The sequence below is a fragment of the Amblyomma americanum genome, chromosome 11 (genome assembly GCF_052857255.1).
Source record: "Amblyomma americanum isolate KBUSLIRL-KWMA chromosome 11, ASM5285725v1, whole genome shotgun sequence".
Taxonomy (NCBI): domain Eukaryota; kingdom Metazoa; phylum Arthropoda; class Arachnida; order Ixodida; family Ixodidae; genus Amblyomma; species Amblyomma americanum.
In genome coordinates this window covers 16468774-16487104 of record NC_135507.1, presented here as the reverse complement: position 1 = coordinate 16487104, position 18331 = coordinate 16468774, and the positions used below count along the sequence as shown (strand labels likewise).

The 18331-nt window shown below is 46.2% G+C and overlaps 1 protein-coding gene across 4 annotated transcripts in view; it reads left to right on the top strand.

The window, feature by feature from the left end:
* Positions 1-18331, top strand: part of LOC144109941 (inaD-like protein) — a 472911-nt gene that overhangs the window by 115750 nt on the left and 338830 nt on the right. Inside the window, exon 3 of one of the 4 annotated variants that reach the window (XM_077642718.1) lies at positions 4524-4674. The exons of the other annotated variants lie outside the window; for them this stretch is intronic. The gene's annotated coding sequence lies outside the window, so the exon portion shown is untranslated. The remainder of the gene's footprint in view (positions 1-4523; positions 4675-18331) is intronic. 4 annotated transcript variants of the gene reach the window in all.

Here is an 18331-nt window from a genome sequence, read left to right as displayed (position 1 = left end):
GGCATGGGCTGGCTCGTGAGCTGCTCCCAGCTAATGCCGATGTTATTGTCTTGCCAAATGCGGCAGCTAGTGGCTAATGTTGAAGTTATTACGGAGTGCTTAGCAGTGTAACCTCGATCTGGAGATGTTGAGGCGCTTTGACGACGGTTATGATAAATCTGCTGGGCGAGGGTACAGATGCTGCGTTTCTTCGGGTTGTACTAATTTTATTAATCGCATTATTGCAAGTAAAGATTTTTCATTTTCCTATTATTTTGCAACCCGTAGCGAAGGTTAGTGCCGAAACAGGATAGAAGGTGGGAAAGATGGATAGTGATATGGAATGCTGTGTTGAAAAAATAATGTGAATATGGCATGTTGCACTACTCCACCGTGACACAAAGCTAGCAGCTTAACCCATTACTTCGAACTCTCGGCGCCAGTGAATATCATGCGTTTTTTAACCTTTCCTCTGTGTTCCAGTTCCTATCAGGTTGACAAAGTATGTATTTGCCTTTCCGTTATCTTTGCTGGCATCGCAATCATGTGTGAAATCAGATTAAGATGCGTCAATGTTTCTTTATAATACCAGTGTCACAATCATTTCCCAGCTGTTGTGCGATGCGGCAGTTTGTTGCCGAAAATTTCTTGTAAAAGAAAGTAGTCCCAGTGAAGTTTTATTTTCTGCTTTCTGGATGTCTTCATTAAGGATCGTATTTATGCCGAAAAAAAATTACGAAGAAAAAACAAGAAAGAAAGAGAAAACGAAGGGAAAAACAAAGGAAGAAAGAATGAAAGCAAAGATGGCAGGAAGAAAGAAAAAGAAGGAAAGAAAGAAGTAAAGAAAGACATCTAAAAGGAACGAAGAAAAGACAGAAAAACAAGAAAAGGAAATAAATAAGTGCTCTGGTAAAGGGAGGATCCTGCTGCCAGTGTGAACGAAGGGTTTCTCTCCGCGGGGTCACCTGTGTAAGACAGCTGGACAAAAATGTTCCACACAAAGGAACGAAAAAAAAAGGAACTTGTAGCATATCATCGTGGACTTTGCGATAAACTTCACTTGGAGCCTACTTCGGCCAGCGTGCCAGACATTTAGCTCAGTTGCTATTGTCGTCGAAGGCTCGGCGTTTTCCAACGAAGTTCTCGGAACGAAAATGATTTGGGGATATAGGACGATTTTTGTCCAGAAGACGGCGTTCTTTGTGTAGTCTTTGTCGTTAAGGTGATGTCGAGAACACGCCACCAGGTGTGCCTGACGCCTTTACGGCCTTCCTGACCATGCGCTGGCCTGGTAATATCGCTTCGACTTCTCGTAAGTTGCCGGTGCTCACTTCTGTAGCCCAGAGGTATCCCGCCAGCCTAGCGACCTGCTGCTGTAAACTTACGTGTGTCGCAGGAACCGAGACATAAAAAAGCCGGACGTGGGTTGCTAGTTAGGACACAAATTAAAAAAAAACATTAAATAGGGAAACAGAGAAAAAGGGGAAATAGAGAGAAAGAAGGCTTGAAGCATGAAAAGGAGGGCATGCGATGGTGGGAAGCAGCAGAAATAGCCTCTCGCTGATTGGACACGTGAACGCCACCTTCGGAGAAGGAACGGATGGAGAGAGTGACAAGAGAATGAGAGAGGAAGCACCGATAAGGACACTGAGAGAGAAATGGTTGCTGTCTCCGAAACAAAGAAAGAAAAAAGCGTTTAATATGTAGCCAAACACCGTTCATGTTTTGAGTTGGCCTTTGGGATTATTAATGCGACAGCATTTAAGCTGTCGTCCAATCGGAATCCTGGCGTTTCCTGTTTCTAAATTCAGAGATTTCTCGAGAGAGATGTGGTGCCATAAAGGTCGCATGACGTCAGGGACCCAACCACATGACAGCATCAAAATTAAAAATCCATTGTCACAGGCGGAGCTGAGAGGCTCGGACAGTATCGACATTGCTACTGAACAGGGCAAGCGCAGCAGGGATCGTCAATGTGTTAGTAGGTGGTAGGAGGATTTAATAAATAAATAAATAAATAAATAACTTTGTGGCCACGTGTAGGGTTCGAACCTGCTGCGGCGTGAACTGATCAGCCGAGCTAGCCACTGCATTAGACGATTGCAGCGGTTCCCGTGAGAGGCCATGTAAAAACCACATCGAATGCAAATTCAACTCCACTTATCTGTCACATATAAAAGCAGTTTACCGATCTGTCAAGACAAGTATTGAGTAGGTCCATCATTTAGTGCTGTTGACCGTGACACGGTGTGTTCTCACGTTCACCCTAGTCGTATTGACTCTATGTGTGCAAAACACTTGAATTAGATCGCAGACAGTTTTGTAATCCCACGTGCGGCGTAGGTTTGGCTAATGTGCCCGCTGATTACTTTCAACTTTTTTTTGGCATTCTCAAAGCCGAGTGTTCAAACGGCTGCTAGTCTGGCTCGCATAGATGAGGGCACACGCCAGTGGAATGCTGTCTGTACTCAATAGCGTCAGGACGGTTTGCACTCCTTCCTTTGTGGATGACTCCGCTCCGCTTGTGCATCTGACGCAGTGAGGAGGAAAATGAGGAGGAGAAACTTTATTGAAAATGAAAAGAAGTTATTCGGGTTTATAGGTAGGGTCCCTATTCCAGTGCTCCACTGGCTCGAACTCTCATGCGGACCTGTTGTATAGGAGCCCGTTGGTCCTCCAAGTTATCGCTGGTCAACAGCGCTTCCCACCGCTCAAAGGACATATACTGAAGCGGCCTTCCCTTGGGCAGAGGGGAAAACGTGACAGAGTTTTCGCGGAGTTGAAGAAGCAGTTCAGCGCCATATTTGCGAGAAAAACATTCTTCAAGCCATGTGAAACATGGTTCACATACGTAACTCCTTTCTTAAACTCAAACCGATGCCTTCCTTCTCTTCGTGCTCGCTGTTTCGGCTCATATGTGCTACTTTGAATAAAAGGGAACACATCTGTCCTATAACACCACCTGGGCAATCGGCCTTCGTTAATCTGGCAACTTGATACTGCGAGTAACTAAGCAGTGATGACGAAACTCGGTCATGAAAGAACGCATACGGGATGCGATTCTTCAAAAGGTTGAAATATGAATCAAGACTTTATTGTCGAGCTGCGGCTTTTGCGATCTTGGACGGACAGCTTAACATGCATGGCCAGCTTCGAATTGTAGTCTGTGGTCATTGAAGCATGTCGTACTTAGCCATTACCTATGTGAATTCCGGGCCCCATTACAGAATATGAAGCCTTATCTAATCTCGTTCAGCGTACCTGTAGAGAGCTGTTTCAGTAAAAACCGAATGCTCGGCATCACATTTAAAGGTGTTCACTGAAGGCCATTCGACATATTATCAGTTATTCTGTCAATATGACGCACAACAAAATATTGCTCACCACCGACGGAACACACTATTCAATTCAAGACCTCATATTTTGATACTAAAGATTGTCCTCCAAACCACTAAGGGTGGAACTCGTTTATTTGGGGAAGAGTGACAGGTGCTTCAACATTCGTCTTCATAAACCACAAAGAAATGAGGAGCGTGTTATGCAAACACATATATCGACCTGTTGCCGAACGTCTGATTGAACAGCTGCTTTTGATTGAACGGGAGTGGTTCTCACTAAATGTGAAGCCAGCACACGCTTGCCTTGGCAGCGCGCCTGTGTAGTCCTGTCACGTCATTGTCAACAGCACTGCTTCCTTCACTGGACATTATGCACCAACAAGCCCGGAAAAGTGCCCTCACAGAGCAAGAAATTCGCTTTTTATATAACGAGTGTAGATAACTGAATTTATATTGGAGAGTTCGGGTTGTTGAAGACGTAGTATCCCGCATTTGCAAGACACCTACATTTGACTTTGAGGTGGCACAAAGGCTACCATATGGAACAGATGAAGATTAACAGGGGACGGCTGCTTTTCCACAACTGACTCATCCAGCAGGCACTGGAATCGACGGGGCGTTGCCCTCATGGCATGAGCGTGAGCAACTATCCACAATAAAACCCCTCTGCAGTTCTTGTCTCTATCTCTTTAATCCTCATGGTTTCGAATGGAAGTGCTCCTATAGGTCTTTGATTTCTTTTTAATTTATAACGGTTCTATTGTCGTCTTCCTCATATAATCTTTACTAAGTAGATCTCTTCGGGGTGTGTCTGAACGATACGACGCGGATAAGTTTTGATTTTTTTTTTTGTTCGCGTTTTGTCATTTAATTCCTCTGGTTTTTTAGTAACACTCTATGTCCCTCCTCCACTGACCGTTCCCTTACGCACTTCTGTGCTATAAACAGCTCGCTCCGTTTCTAGCTTTCCACCTTCGCCTGACCTGACATCCAGTTATTCGCCTAAAAAGCAAAGAAGTGCGACCCGTAAGAAAGCGAACTTGTGTGGGAAGAGCTCCCCATTCGGTAATCACAGGGCTTTTCTCCGGAATGCGTGAGACACAGCTGCCTGCTCCAGGCTTAAGCATCGTCTCCCTGAAAACAGTAGCTAGGATTTACTGTAGGCGAAAGGTTTCGCGCTTATTTCTTGCTCGTTCTGTCTTTCAGCCGCACTACCAGAGCACCGGAAGGAGGCTTAGGAAAGCCCCGTAGAGACTAGAATATAATAACAAGCATTCTGCAGACACAAGGTCACGAGGGTAGGGTTATGAGGCTGCGGTTTGAAGCGGCAACACAGAAGCAAAGAACGTCAGAAGTAGTAAGCGATTAGTCTTCGCATGGGAGCGGATTATTTCGATGCTTGCACAGCAGGGTGCAGAGGTTGACGTGCAGACCGTGTATGCTTTCCCAACGGCTGGCGAGACGCCCACGTAGTCACGCTTGATAGCAGATCCGTGACCGGTTATCTCCGGCTTCGGTAGAAAGCGCCAAATATGGACACGATAAGAACCGTACGATACTATTTGCTAGATTTATTTCAGCATTGTGCGGCTGCAGTCGAGAAGAGAGCTTCGTTTTGAGTTGGCCGGCGCAAGCAGCTTGAAAGCACAGGGCAATTAACAGGCAAATTTTGAAGCTGCTGCAAATGGCTGGGATAGCTTGACTAGATCAGCGTAAAAAATTCACTGGGGCACCTAAATGCATTATGTATTGGAAGTGCGACTGCATTAGCGGCTGTTGATGCCTTTCCCGTATATGACGTCATTTGAGATCTGGTGACCTAACTTTCCTCCAGTCATTGGGAATGCTTCCTTTTGGTGACATCCCTTCCATCCAATCAATGAGCCAATGGCAATGCTCCGGTCTGGCGAATTTACTTCCAGCCAATCAGCGAATTTAGCTTCCGACATGTTTTCTTCCCAATGACAGTTCTAATGCTATCGCATTATTGATGGAAATCTACTAGTAGCTGTCGACGTTGAAGTCTTGTCTGCAACATCGTGGATTGGGGGGAACGCTGACGCGACACACATCTTAGCAGCCCAAGATGGCTGCTCACCTCCGTGTCAGCATCAATGGAATCTATCCCTGCAGGACGCATTTCACTGGTTATGTGTTCTGCTTGCTGCTGAGTGCGGAGTCTACGGGTAAAAAACCTGGCGCGGCGGTCGCATTGCGATGAGGGTGAGAGACGAATTGGTTCTTGTGCTGCGCGACGTCAAAACACGTTGAAAAAATCCTGTGTGTTTGGAATCCTGAGCCTACTAGTACCGGAACTGTTTCACACTTTTGAAGAGAAAAGCTTCACTACGCTAGGTATAGCACTCTTCGGGTAGGCAGCACAACGACCTTGAACTACCGTCAGCCCACCCAAGCCATGAACAGGCCTCAGGCGTTTAGCAAGCGTGCTTGTTAAACGTCTGGGTTTGCCAAGTTAAGCCACTGCCAGTTTTGCTCTCTCCATTCCTTCACTCCTTCTTCAGTGCTTTTCCACAGCGCAGTTTCGGCGCAAACCCTGAGTAATGCAGTTACATCGCCTTTCTCTCCTTTAGGAGACACAGCCGCAAGCGAAGTTGTGGACTTCTGTCTTACTATCGCTGATAATTGTGCAGACGTCGGCCGTAGCAGTATCTAAGGCAATAACCGCTTCTTGTGCTTCTTCTGGGGTGGTGCCTATTATGGAGCAGCTCTTCTTAAGAGATCGTGTTCTGCAGCGTCTGTATCGAAGACCTGGAGATCTGATGAAAGGCGCTCCTTTGGGGTTATTTTCGGTCTTTGGGGTTATTTACGCGGACGATGGCTTGGCACATCAGTTGCCCAGGGAGGAGGGAAATGGCTGCATCGAAGTCGAGCTGGAGCATCGTGGTCGGGATGCTGCACGTGAGCACGAGAAAAGAGCACCGGAACGTTTGGCGAGTCAAACTCAGGCAGAGCATGCTCAGCAAGCTTTCCGAAATGGCCCAAGGTCCGCCAGTCCGCGCTCACGTATTTCGCAGAACACGGAAGATTCATTGTAACCCTTTCGTAGCATAAACACTAACGATGCACTTTTGGGAGTGGCACTCGCGGCTTACCTCAGCGGCTTTGGTGCCCGGTTGTTGATCCCAAGTTCGCGGGTTCTATGCCGACTGTGGCACCTGCATTTAAATGGGCGCGAAATGGAAAAGGCGCCCGTGAGCTGTACGATGTCAGCGCACATTTAAGAAGTGGCGGAAATTATTTTGCAGCTCTTTCCTATGCCGTCCCTCATACCTGGGCATGTGTCGCTTCACGACGTTAGACCCCAAAACTTAGTTTGCATCACGGTTGGCGTAACCAGAGAAGTCTACACAAAAAGGGAGCTCGAACTTTACTTATTATTTTTGGTTATATGCGGCGGGAGCAGTGTGCATGGTCGCAAGAGGAGGACTTTCCCTCCCCGTTTCCCGATGCACCAATGCAGAGTAGTGTGTTTGTGGAGATGGAATGGGGAGGTCGCGCTGAGCGCCACGTGGCCCGCTTCCCTAGGGACCTGTGAGGAAAGAAAAAAAGAGCGAACGACGGCTGGAGTTCACACGGAACTATGCGCTGGAGCGTGCCTGGAGTAGAAGTAAGCGGTAAGTCACATTTCATCGCCAGGCATTGCGAGTCAGCGACCAATTCCAACTGCTGATGTAAAAAGAGGGACGAGCTGTAATCTGAGTTCGTAGGATGGCAACTAAATTACACTGTCTCGTCTAGCAGGACACGTCTGAAGCTTAGTTCACTGACGTAGAAATATCAGCAGTTTTTTTTTTCTAAAGCACGTCAATGGCGCGCACGCATTGCGTTGCCTTCATTGCCGAAGGGCCTCGTGCTCGACCGCTGATCGCACGGGACATGTACTTACGTTAGCACCTATTCCGACTTACTTATGCGACTTGGAAAAGTATACGCTGAGGCAGTTGTCACCATGGCAAATACAAAAACCAAGCTGGAATGCTGTAGGTGGGTTTGTTATCATGAGGTGCTTGATGCTTGAGGAGGCGTAGAAAAAAGCAAGAAAGTTTAAACTCTATTAAACATCTCAAATTTGGGTTGCTCCAATACAGCACTTGATTTTCACGTATAAGGTAAGTAAAAAATGTATCCGCTCATGAATTGCACCAGAAATAATTGACTGCGCACGGTGTTGTGAAGAGAAATATACGACAACATAAAAGACCTATTTTAGTTAAGGCGGAAAAATTTCTGTTCTTGAACACAGCCAATCTTTGGATTATTGTCTCCTGATACTCACCTGAGTTAGCCTAAGCGATGTTTTACTGGATGCCTTTATCATAAAACAGGAGAGGCCATCGCAGTTTAAATGCAAGCAGAGCGTGCCGCCGACGAATACATTTTCTTTTTCGCCTCCACCGTTGCGCTGTCAAGAAAAACACCCTTATTTGCTCGCTCCCTGGCCGCCGCTAACTGCTAAAGCCCCTCTATATGCACCTGGAGATAGGTACCTGACTAGGGATCCATTTCGGGATCTTAACCTCGACTGAGGTTTCGCTCACTCCTTTCTTTTCCCTAAACGGCCTCCTTCTAGCACTCAAACAAGGACACGCGGCGTTTCGCTCCAGCACCGACGGCGATGGGCGACTTGGGGTGGAAGCTCATGGTGATATTAAAACTTTATATGAAAAAAGGCGACTATCACCTCCCTGCATTTGCGCAGAGAAGCGTGGTTTAATATTTCATTTCATATCTCACAACACAGAGGGAACCGCACGCCCAGTCAGGCATAGCGGATATTTGAGGAATCGCATGTGCAGAAATGTTGCGGACACGCCAGCAAATATTTTTGCCGTTAAACAATATTCCGGAAGCAGAAATATTCTAAAAGGAACAGTTTCCGCAAAGATTAAATTGGTAGGTTTGCAGCATGTGCCTCCATACGCTCTTGTGGGTCGACACGATAGGTATAATTCAGGCCGCAAAGATTTGATTTGTCGGTTCGTAGCATAATTTTTAAGTGCCTCCATACCCCCTTTTCGGTCGACGCGATATATATAATGCATACCTATCTTAAAATTTCCATCTGCCCACATAACACATTACAATATCTCCTACCCAACCATTCCGATTTGCGCATTCGTATTACTCCCTGCTTCCAATGACGACGCTGGAAATTATCAATATTCTTGTTCGAACCTCTTTTCGGATAAGAACTTTATTTTCATTCGCTGCAAGGTAAATCGGGAACTTTTCGGCGAAGTCGTTTAGCTTTGAGAAAGGCTGTAAAATTCATTTATCGACTGAAGAATGCGCGTACAAAATATATTTACATTTCAGCACCAGCGAGAAATGGTCGCCAGTTTACAGCCGGCCAGTTTATTTGCCCCGAATCGCCCCCGATTAGGACACGTGGGGATGTTATGAAACAAATTTTGAATGGCTCATCGACACGAAAACCCGTTGTGACTAACCACGCGCTAATAGTTTTTCTCTATATTATCTCTCCCACGAACCCTCTCTTCCTGTCCCCTTACCTCTTTCATTGCTTCATTCTGCCTGCTATCCTTCTTTCCGCTGCCCCAGCTCAGGTGCTTCAGTATCGATGGCAGATGCCGAGGCTAGCAAAAATCTTATCGTTCCTCTTTATCATTATTTTAATAAACCACCACTATACGACTACTCCGGCTTTGTAGTCTGTCATAGAATCGTTTCCTTAAGGCACTGTATACGTGTCCATCGAGAGTGCGCATTTCATTTTAACGCGACAGCGTGAAGGGCCCCGTGTCGCGGAAAATCCGGTGTCGTCAGCGTCGGTCATGAGCAAAAAATTCCAGAAGCGTTAACAAATAAAACCCTGTAGGAACTAGGTCGAGCGAGTTAGGGAATCGAACCAGGGCCTCCAGAGTGCGAGACTGGACCCCGTGCGGTCCGGACCCCGTAGAATATCTGATACGGGTCCCAATTGGACTTATTTTTGGATATGTGGCGGAGAGTTTGATGGTTGCTTCACTTCCGCCACCGGTTGGCCCGGTATTGCACTGCCTCCGGGATCGGCCTTGGTTTTTAAATCGCGCGTCTTTACTATCCTGTCCTTCTATCCCATCTTTCAACTCTCCTACTATCTGCACGTGGTAACGATTGAGGCTCGGCTTGAGCCAGTGGGCAGGCCTGTGCACTTTCCTTTTCTTTCTTCCTGGCAACAACAGACAGAGTGCGAGACGAGCACGCTAACCACTCTGCCAAGCCAGTTCGATGGTTTGGAATGAACAAAGGCGCGTCTAGTGAATACGGTGTTGTTTTCTTCCTTCGGTTACTGCGCGGTCCGGATGTCCGGGTGTCCTTAAAACCAATTTTCGTTTCATTTTCCTTCCTTTACGGCCCGGTTCGGGTGTACACCGGCATATGTGAGAAAGGCGTTCTTTGCTTACATTGTCCAACGGGCCACGCGTCGCGCCGAACGGGCGATGGCGTTCCGAATTTTTGTTCTCAGCGAATATATCGTCACAAAAACCACTGCCTAATGAGTTGGTGTGATGATGCAAAATGACGCGCGCAGTCAGTGCGCTGGTCACGACTGAAGCTGATGTAAAAGGATTTGCGCAGTATCAACAGTTGAACGGATTCTCCGCAGGAAATGCTGGTGTTTTTAACGCTTGAAGGTGTATCTGGGCACAAATTACTGGCTGCACTGTTATGCTTTTGCGTGTCTTAATGAATAACCCTAAAATAATTTCAGCCCTTATTCACGCTTACAACAGTACGGTGACTGCAGATTCTTCGCTAATAGTTGAGCTTCTCATTTTGGGAGCAAGTGGTGCCGCGAATTGTCTTCAAAGACGACCATGCGCAACAGACTCACCGAGTTCTCTACAGCGCTCGAGAGAGAGAGAGAAGACCTTATTTGCACCGATATGAACCTCGGGGCTGAGGCTCAGCCGGAGGGAGCGTTTCCCCCTGGCCGGCCCTCCTGCGCCGGGACCAAGAGAAGGCCTTGGAGTGGGCCTCCTCCGCCAGGTGTACAACGATCCCTTGTACATCCTCATTTGGGCTGCGGATGTAGGACTCCCAGGCAACTTGATCAAGGGAATCAGTCTGTATAGCTCGCGGAGATTCGGGGCATTGCCAGAATAGATGATTTTGACTCAGATGTACTTTGCAGACATCGCGGGCCTCTGCCTCGCCTGTAATCTTCTTATGCAGAGTAACGTAAGGGAAGAAGCGATTGGCCTGGATTTTTCGCCAGGACCTACAGTCAGAGGGCGTTAGGGACCTATATGGTGGTGGATAGATCCTTCAGTCTAGCCTGGGAGTCTCAGAGAGCTCCTTGTAGGTGATGAGGAGGTCTTTGTCTCCGGGTAGCGGGGTCGCTACGTCCGCTCGGGTGTATACGTCGCGAGCGAGGCGATGGGCAGCCTCATTGCCTGGTAGACCCTCATGAGCTGGAACCGAGATGACTGAAACCTCCCGGTTTAGCGGGTGCTTCCTCAGTAGACTGGCTGCCTGCTTGGAAATTAGGTCTATATTGTTTGAGAGGCCGCCTTATTGTCTGAGAGAAAAGCTTTGGCTCTAGTAGATGTACATGCTAGAGCTAACGCAGCCTCTTCAGCTATTAAAACTTTGGTTTAGGTTTATGGGGGTTTAACGTCCCAAAACGACCCAGGCTATGAGAGACGCCGTAGTGAAGGGCTCCGGAAATTTCGACCACCTGGTCGAAACCTGGAACCGACCTGGAACCGCGTGACAGTTATTACGTCATACAGCCGCCGCTGCCAAAACCGAGCGCTCGCCTGTGTTTCTATAGGCCGTCGACGTTCATTGTGTTCATTGGCGTTGGCGTTGACAACGTTCTAGACCGGTGATTTTAAGCTGAAAGTCTTTAGGCTCATGACTCGCCAGCGGGGATGTTTGCAGGAAAGTGTCAAGGCACGTGGCGATGGTGGGAGAGAGATGTAAGCTGCATGCATTAGCGCTGACAACTTTGTGACAGATAGCGGCACTCCAGCAGTAAGCCGCAGCGTTCATTAGGTGATCAACTTGTCGCGATCAACCATTAATTTAATTAATAATACTTCGATCTCACAACAGAGTGAACGCTCAGAAAGTCTTGTTGCACACTTGTAACATTCTCTTACGTGTTGCATCATGTTGCATCCAGTGGCATGGTTGCATCCTGCGAGTTTTTGGTGTGTGTGTAATAATTGAAGTTTTGTTGCTCAACTGATTACTCAACTTAGTTAAAAATCAATCGTTCGTCCATAGATCATCAGCATCCTCGGCTGGACACGTTCGTGCAGATTTCTGCGCAAGAAATTTGAGAGAGCTGCTATTTGAGTCAGGAAGTAATCAATCATGGAAACCACGAATTCGGCGGTCGCGGTTTTTGTAGCGATAGCTATATTGCGGCAGCATTTCGAGCCTTCAGCGTGGCGGCGCCGCTATTCTGTTGCTGCGCCGCCACACCGTGGCTTAACCGCCACGCTGTCACGTGGTTGGTCACGTGGTGCGGAGCAGCTGCCGGTGGCACGGCGCCGCGGCTGATCGCGTGGTTCGTCACCTGATTGGTCACGTGACCAGCCATGGGGTGCGTAAAGTCACTGTTAGTGGTGCAGAGCAGCTGCTGCTTCCGGCGGCAAGGCGCGCCTGCGAAACGGAGCTGCCACAGCTGTGCGCATGCGCCGTGTCAAGTGGGACGAAGATGACGGAGGAACGCCCAGCGAAACGGAGCGGCGAAAGACTGACTTTGCAGTTCAAGTGAGCAAGTTCCACTCAGCCAGCTGTACCTATCGCGTCACTCCAGGTTTAACCAGAGCTAAACCACCGCCAATTTTACCTTTCTATAGGTTTACGGCGGTGTTTGCATTGGTCGTTCATGGGTCTAATCTTTTTATGGTGTGCCTCGTTTCACCTGTGTTATGAAATACTGCACAGAAGTAAAGCACCAGCCCAGCGGTATAAAAAGCGCTATCTGTTTGGAAATGCAAACTAAGTAATTTAGAGGTTATTGCGGTATGACGTAAAAGGTATGTGCATGAGTAAATTTGCTTAAAAATAGGCCAGCTCTAAAATATTCTAAGGCAAATTAGTGTACCTGAGATAAAATAAACTTATTTTCGGACACATATAGAACACCATTGTGCAGTCAAATTAAATAAGCTGAATAAATTATAAATAAGCACTGGGAACACAATGGCCTGTGATAAATCCTTAAGTTCACTTATTATGTTTACGTTCAGGCAGTTTCTTTTTGATGTCGGCTCTTGGGTCCAATTGTTTTCCGTTCACATATATGCTAAATGATGCGCAAGCACATGTGGCAATGACGATATATTGTCGGCTTTTACACAGACTTACAATATTGTAGAATACAACCAAACAACATGTAACCAAAATACAATGTATGCCTTTCCCCGAATCACTCCGCCATGTTTTTGTACACTGTAGTAATGTACTAAAATATTGCAGCATGCCGTAGTTGAGGGCTTTTGAATAAAGGACGGATTTTTGCGTTCTGCCTGAATTGAAACAATGCCAGAGAAGTGTGTGTGTGTGTGTGTGTGTGTGTGTGTGCGTGCGTGTGTGTGTGTGTGTGTGTGTGTGTGTGTGTGTGTGTGTGTGTGTGTGTGTGTGTGTGTGTGTGTGTGTGTGTGTGTGTGTGTGTGTGTGTGTGTGTGTGTGTGTGTGTGTGTGTGAATAATATGAACTGAAAGTGGACTGGGATGCAAGTGAATCTCCAGTAACAAAACGCAAGCGAACATTGATTCCCTCTCCAAAGCACCTTTTCAGCGAGTGATGAAGCAAAAATAAAAGTGTGCCCTACTCACAACTCCCCTATCGAGTTATACGCTAAGCACAAAATGTATTTATTTCGTTGCATGATAAGTGCATGATGTTAACAAAACCAGAGTGACTATTTGCGCTGGCCACGGTCACACCCGAAGCGTTTTTCGAAGTCTGTGCAAAGCACAGAACTGAAAGTCGACTGAATTACAGGAAGCTAAACCTGAAGTCTTCGTTACGTTCAGAAATTAGGCATCCTTTGCAGTGACGTTGTTCAGGAACATTAGTTTCCTGTTTTCGGTTCATATACTTGTACCATGTTTTCATCCTCTGCGTAAAAGGTGTGTTTGCTTGCACAATTTTATCAGCTTTTTATGTTAAGAGTGAAACAAAGAATGGCGAGTGCTCAAAAATGTCTCCACAGATACGGGTCACCACCTCGGTCTCTCTGGCCTCTGACTTCGGCAGGGGATTGTTTCTTAGCCATTCATCCCCGTATGATTTCCACAAGATGAGTTCAAATGAGAAGAAAAATTTCTGGCGGAGAATTCTTTAACATCTCATAACTACTTTATAATACGCAGAATAAGGTGTATGAGTGTTTTTATTCCCGAGGCCATTACATAAGACGAGAGTGTAGACAGAGCTACACGCCTGAGCTGCTGTTTTGATTTGGGGGAAAAAATCAGGTGGTGGTTCAGATGTGCCTGGCGAATTTTTATAGCAATGCCATTAAGCCTATTTGAAGTTTAGACATCTCCAAACACCGCACAAAGCGATGGAAGGCTGTGAAGGGCTCCTGTTCTGTGTACAATCGCAGACGTTTAGTCGGACCCCGCCGCGGTATCTCAGTGGCTGTAAGTTTCGGCTGCTGATCCCGAGGTGTCAAGGTCGATGACGGCCGTAGCGATCGTATTTCGAGAGTGGCGAAATACAAAATCTCTGTTGTGAAATATGATATCAGTACACGTTGAAGAACCCCAGATATTCTGCATTAATCCAGAAGCCACCATCCCTCACAGCTCACGTGTAACTTCTGCGCCTGAAACTACACAATCTACATATTTTACTTTTATTCATTATATTCTGCCTCTCTGCGTAGTTTTCTAATATAAGCATACCCCAAAAAGTCTGACTTCTTAATGAAGTAGGTTTTATACTCGACATTAAGGAAGGCAGTTGGCCCATTCCCCCTCCCTTCCAAGTGTGCGCATCGTCATCGTCGTCATCATCATCATCACAAACCTTTACGTCGATTCAAGGACATCGGCCACTTACACCAATCTGTTAACTATGTCATGCGCCAGCTCCACTCACCTAGACTGAACTCAACTAGACCAAACTAAACAAAGCAAACTAAGCAAACACATGCGTCGTAAGTCACCTCAAATGTGCGGCGCACATTATCACTGTCTGCTAAGTGCAGTAATCCACGTTCTAAAGCTGGCTGAGGCGAAACGCTTAACACGAAACGCCTCTTACAGAATGAAGCGCAGTGTTTCGCCGTGCCGACCGAGCCGGTGGGAAACTAAAGCTCCGCGTTGAAGGCCTGCAATTATGTGTGGGAAAATGGCAGGAGGTGCTCGTACCACATATTTCGCGCTTAAAGCAGCCCTACAACAAGCGAAATGTTCCGCTGAGAGCTCTTCGCTAGTTTCACGCTTAGCTAATTCGCCCATGCGTTTATGTTGTTTCCTGCAACTGCTGCCGCCGGAACAGCAGCTCGGCTCTGGGGGGGTGGCATGCTTTCCTTGAAGCAAATTACACTCCTCATCAGTCCGGCGCATCTATGCCTGGTAACTATTCTGGTGCTGACAAATTAATAATCCAGAATACCGCGCTGAGAGGTCTTGGAGGCTTAAGCTGGGCTTATTGCGAGAGCACACCAGAAAGCCGTCCGTTAAACGGAATGGCTTCATGAACAGAAAAGAATGACGTGTAAGCGGGTTGAAGGTGGAAATAGAAGTACAAGAACGTAAAAACAAATTCTTTAGGCGAAAAGAATTCGAGGAGTTTATGGATAAAATCATGTGGAATGCATGAAATTTAACAGCCTATAAGTTTTTATTCTCCCATTGTGCTATAGGGAGCAGTGGAAAGAACGTTTGTCAGCAGTAAAGCTGCTTATTTTCCTCTGGTTAAAATAACTTTCGTGCTCTTCAATGATATGCGTCCACTGCAGTAAAAAATTGGACACCCATATCACACCAGTTAACCCTGCCCTGTAGCAGCTGTTGCGAATTTATCCCAGCAAACTTCCTAAACTCATCCGCTCACCTTACCCTCTGATGCTCCTTTGCTACTATTGCCTTCCCATAAATCCATTTCATCACCCCGAGAGATCGTCGACTACCTTGCCTTCGCATTAAATACCCTGCCTGTGCCCATTTTATCTTCATCATTTCTACAAGGATACTATCCTGCTCTCATTCGGCCCCTTAACGTCACGCCTATCATATTCTTTTCCATAGCTCGCTGCACTGCCTTCAAGTCAACTTCAAGCTTTTTTGTTACCCTCTGACTTGGTGCCCCATAGGTGAGCACCGGCAAGGTGCAACTGTTGCGTACCTTTCTCTTTGTCGGTATCAGTAAACTGCTATTCATGGCCTCAGGGTTCCTGTGATTGGTTATTACCAGCCCTAAGTAGGTGTATTCTCTGCCAACTTCTAATGATTCGCTGCCTTCCGTAAATTTTTGCGCCCTTGTTATGATTACATATAACAAAAGCCAGAGAAAGGATAATGTCCAATCATAGAATCACCACGATACTTTAGCTCCGTCTAATCGCTTACTTAGACTTGGGAAACAGACTCTTTCGCAAGTCACTTCAAGCTTGAAAGTAAAAAAAAAAGAAACTCGCTTAAGTAACATCTAATTCGTCCGAAAGTAAATTATGCATCAGCCATCTGAGATCCTCACCGTGGCTACCGAGTAACCAACATTCAATCCTGGCAGAAACACGCCGCTCATTTTTCTGCCACACATTCTGTTTCTGCCACACATTCTGCCACACATTTTTCTGTTTCACAAGTGTCACACAACTAAAGACAATTCACCGAACTCGATTGCTTATAACATCGTTGATAGCTTTCAATTTGGCGCGTTTTCATAAGCTTTATGATTACTCATCACTTCACGCAGACTACATTAAATTACCGTCTATCTTTTCTCTACTCCAATATCGCCCCTTCAAAGTAAAACGCGTCCAAACATAATCCAGAGTCGGATGGAATCAGAGTTTTTCCTCAATTTTCTTCTACATTCTTGTCGAGTGCTTATTTTTTCCATATGCAGCATGAAACATATCGCATTCCCAACACCCCTTTAATCGAACTAATTCTTTTACTGCACATAATACCCTGAAGAAATAATCGATCATCAATGACTCTTGCGCAACTAAGCTTACCTCAAATCCATATATCGTTAGCGCGGATACTGGTACTTACTTTTTCGCTTCTATTGCGTTGTTACGTGCTGTACTTCTTCTTGCATTAGTCGAAATACAGGCCTGGAAACGTTTTAATTAATTGGTTACAACCACATTACTGTCGCACTGTATTCATGTCTTGCTACTTTTTTGCTGGTCCGGTACTTCCTACGTTATTTTGTTTTAACTTCATAATGTTAACCGAGTTCATAATTTAACAGAGTACAGATTGCAGAGTGAAGCCAGCTGTAAGTGGCTAGAAAAGAATGAGCTCTGCGTTCTGCATTCAGACGTGGAGTGCCAGGAGCGGAGAGTTTAATCTCTTAATAACGTTCCGCGAGGCACCGTTCAAAAAGAAAAAAAAAACCCTGGCTGTTCTTTGAAATAAGCTAAATCTGAAAACACACTGTTTTCTGAAAATAAACAGAGAAGCAATATTCCTCCGGAAACAATATTCGGCCTCTTCCTCGTCAGCATAATAATAATCATCATGATCCTAACTACGCCCACTGCAGGGCAAAAGCCTCTCCCATATGTCTGCAGTGAACCAGGCTTTGCGCCTGATGTTACTATGCACAAAATATCCATGCCAGGCGTTTAAACGGTTAATGTCGTCGACGCAACACACTTTACTACCCGTAATTAAGCAGCAGGCCATGTTTACGCAGAAAGTATCTAGGGGCCGTTCATTATAAATTTACGGTATTCAGTAATAAGCCTCATAGCTTAATCATTACTGTCACTGACTCTTGTAGCAGCATTTCCTGCATAATCAGTGCTGATTTAATCTTCTTTGCCACTGAAAAGGGCTCACGCTAACAAGCAAGTAACGTTGGGCGTTACGCCATTTGAACGTAGTTTTAGTTCTCCTTTAAAGGAATTTTATAGAATGAAACAGGGAAGAAGAAAAAAGCATTGTGAGCAAGGGAGAGCAAAAAGGAAAGAAAATGATTTTTGGTTCTTTAGAGAAAAAAGAACACTTTAACCTCGTGTCTCAGTGTAAAAAAGATGCGCGTTTCGCCTGACCGGCCTCTTACTTGGCGTTTGCAATTACGAGTTATCGTCAGCTGGTCTTCTAAACGTGTCTTCACCGCCTTTTTACTGCAGTCAAGATGAATGTTCCTTAGTTACCGCTCGTGGCCCAGCAGTGTTGGTCGAGACGTGTGATGTTAGCGCACGACATTTGCGAAACAAACATTGTCTTTGTTACCCCCCTCTTTCATAGCCGCTGTCACGACGCAATGGTGGTATGCTCGTTATCTACGCAAGTTAGACCTTCCCAGTCTCTTCGTATTCACTGCAAGCTCGAGGTCTGCAGAAGGCCAGCCCCACTCTGTCTAGCTTGATATCACAGGTGGAAACTGTTCGCGCAACTGATGAAGCAGAATGGATTCCTTCTATCGCAAGAAGACCTGCAAGAAACGCACCTTGCTGTTTAAATTTCATCAAAACAAACCCATGTTATGCCACTGCAGTGGCTAAGTGGCTATGATCCTCGGCTGCTGACCCGAAAAACGAGGGTTCGATCCCGGCCGCGGCACTCGCATTTCGATGGAAGCGAATTGCTAGAGGCCCGTGTGCTGTACACTTTAAATAACCCCAGGTAGTCGAAACTATTGCGGACGCCTCCATAACGGCGTGCCTCAACTCCTTTGTCGCTTTGGGACGTTAATCCCCGTAAACCCGAATTCATTATATGTGGCCACAAGAATGCAAAGAATATCCTCATATTTGTGATCACATTTTGAGTCACGGTTTTCGCATAAACGTTCTAATTTGGTGAAGAACATTCGGTATTTTTATGTCCTTT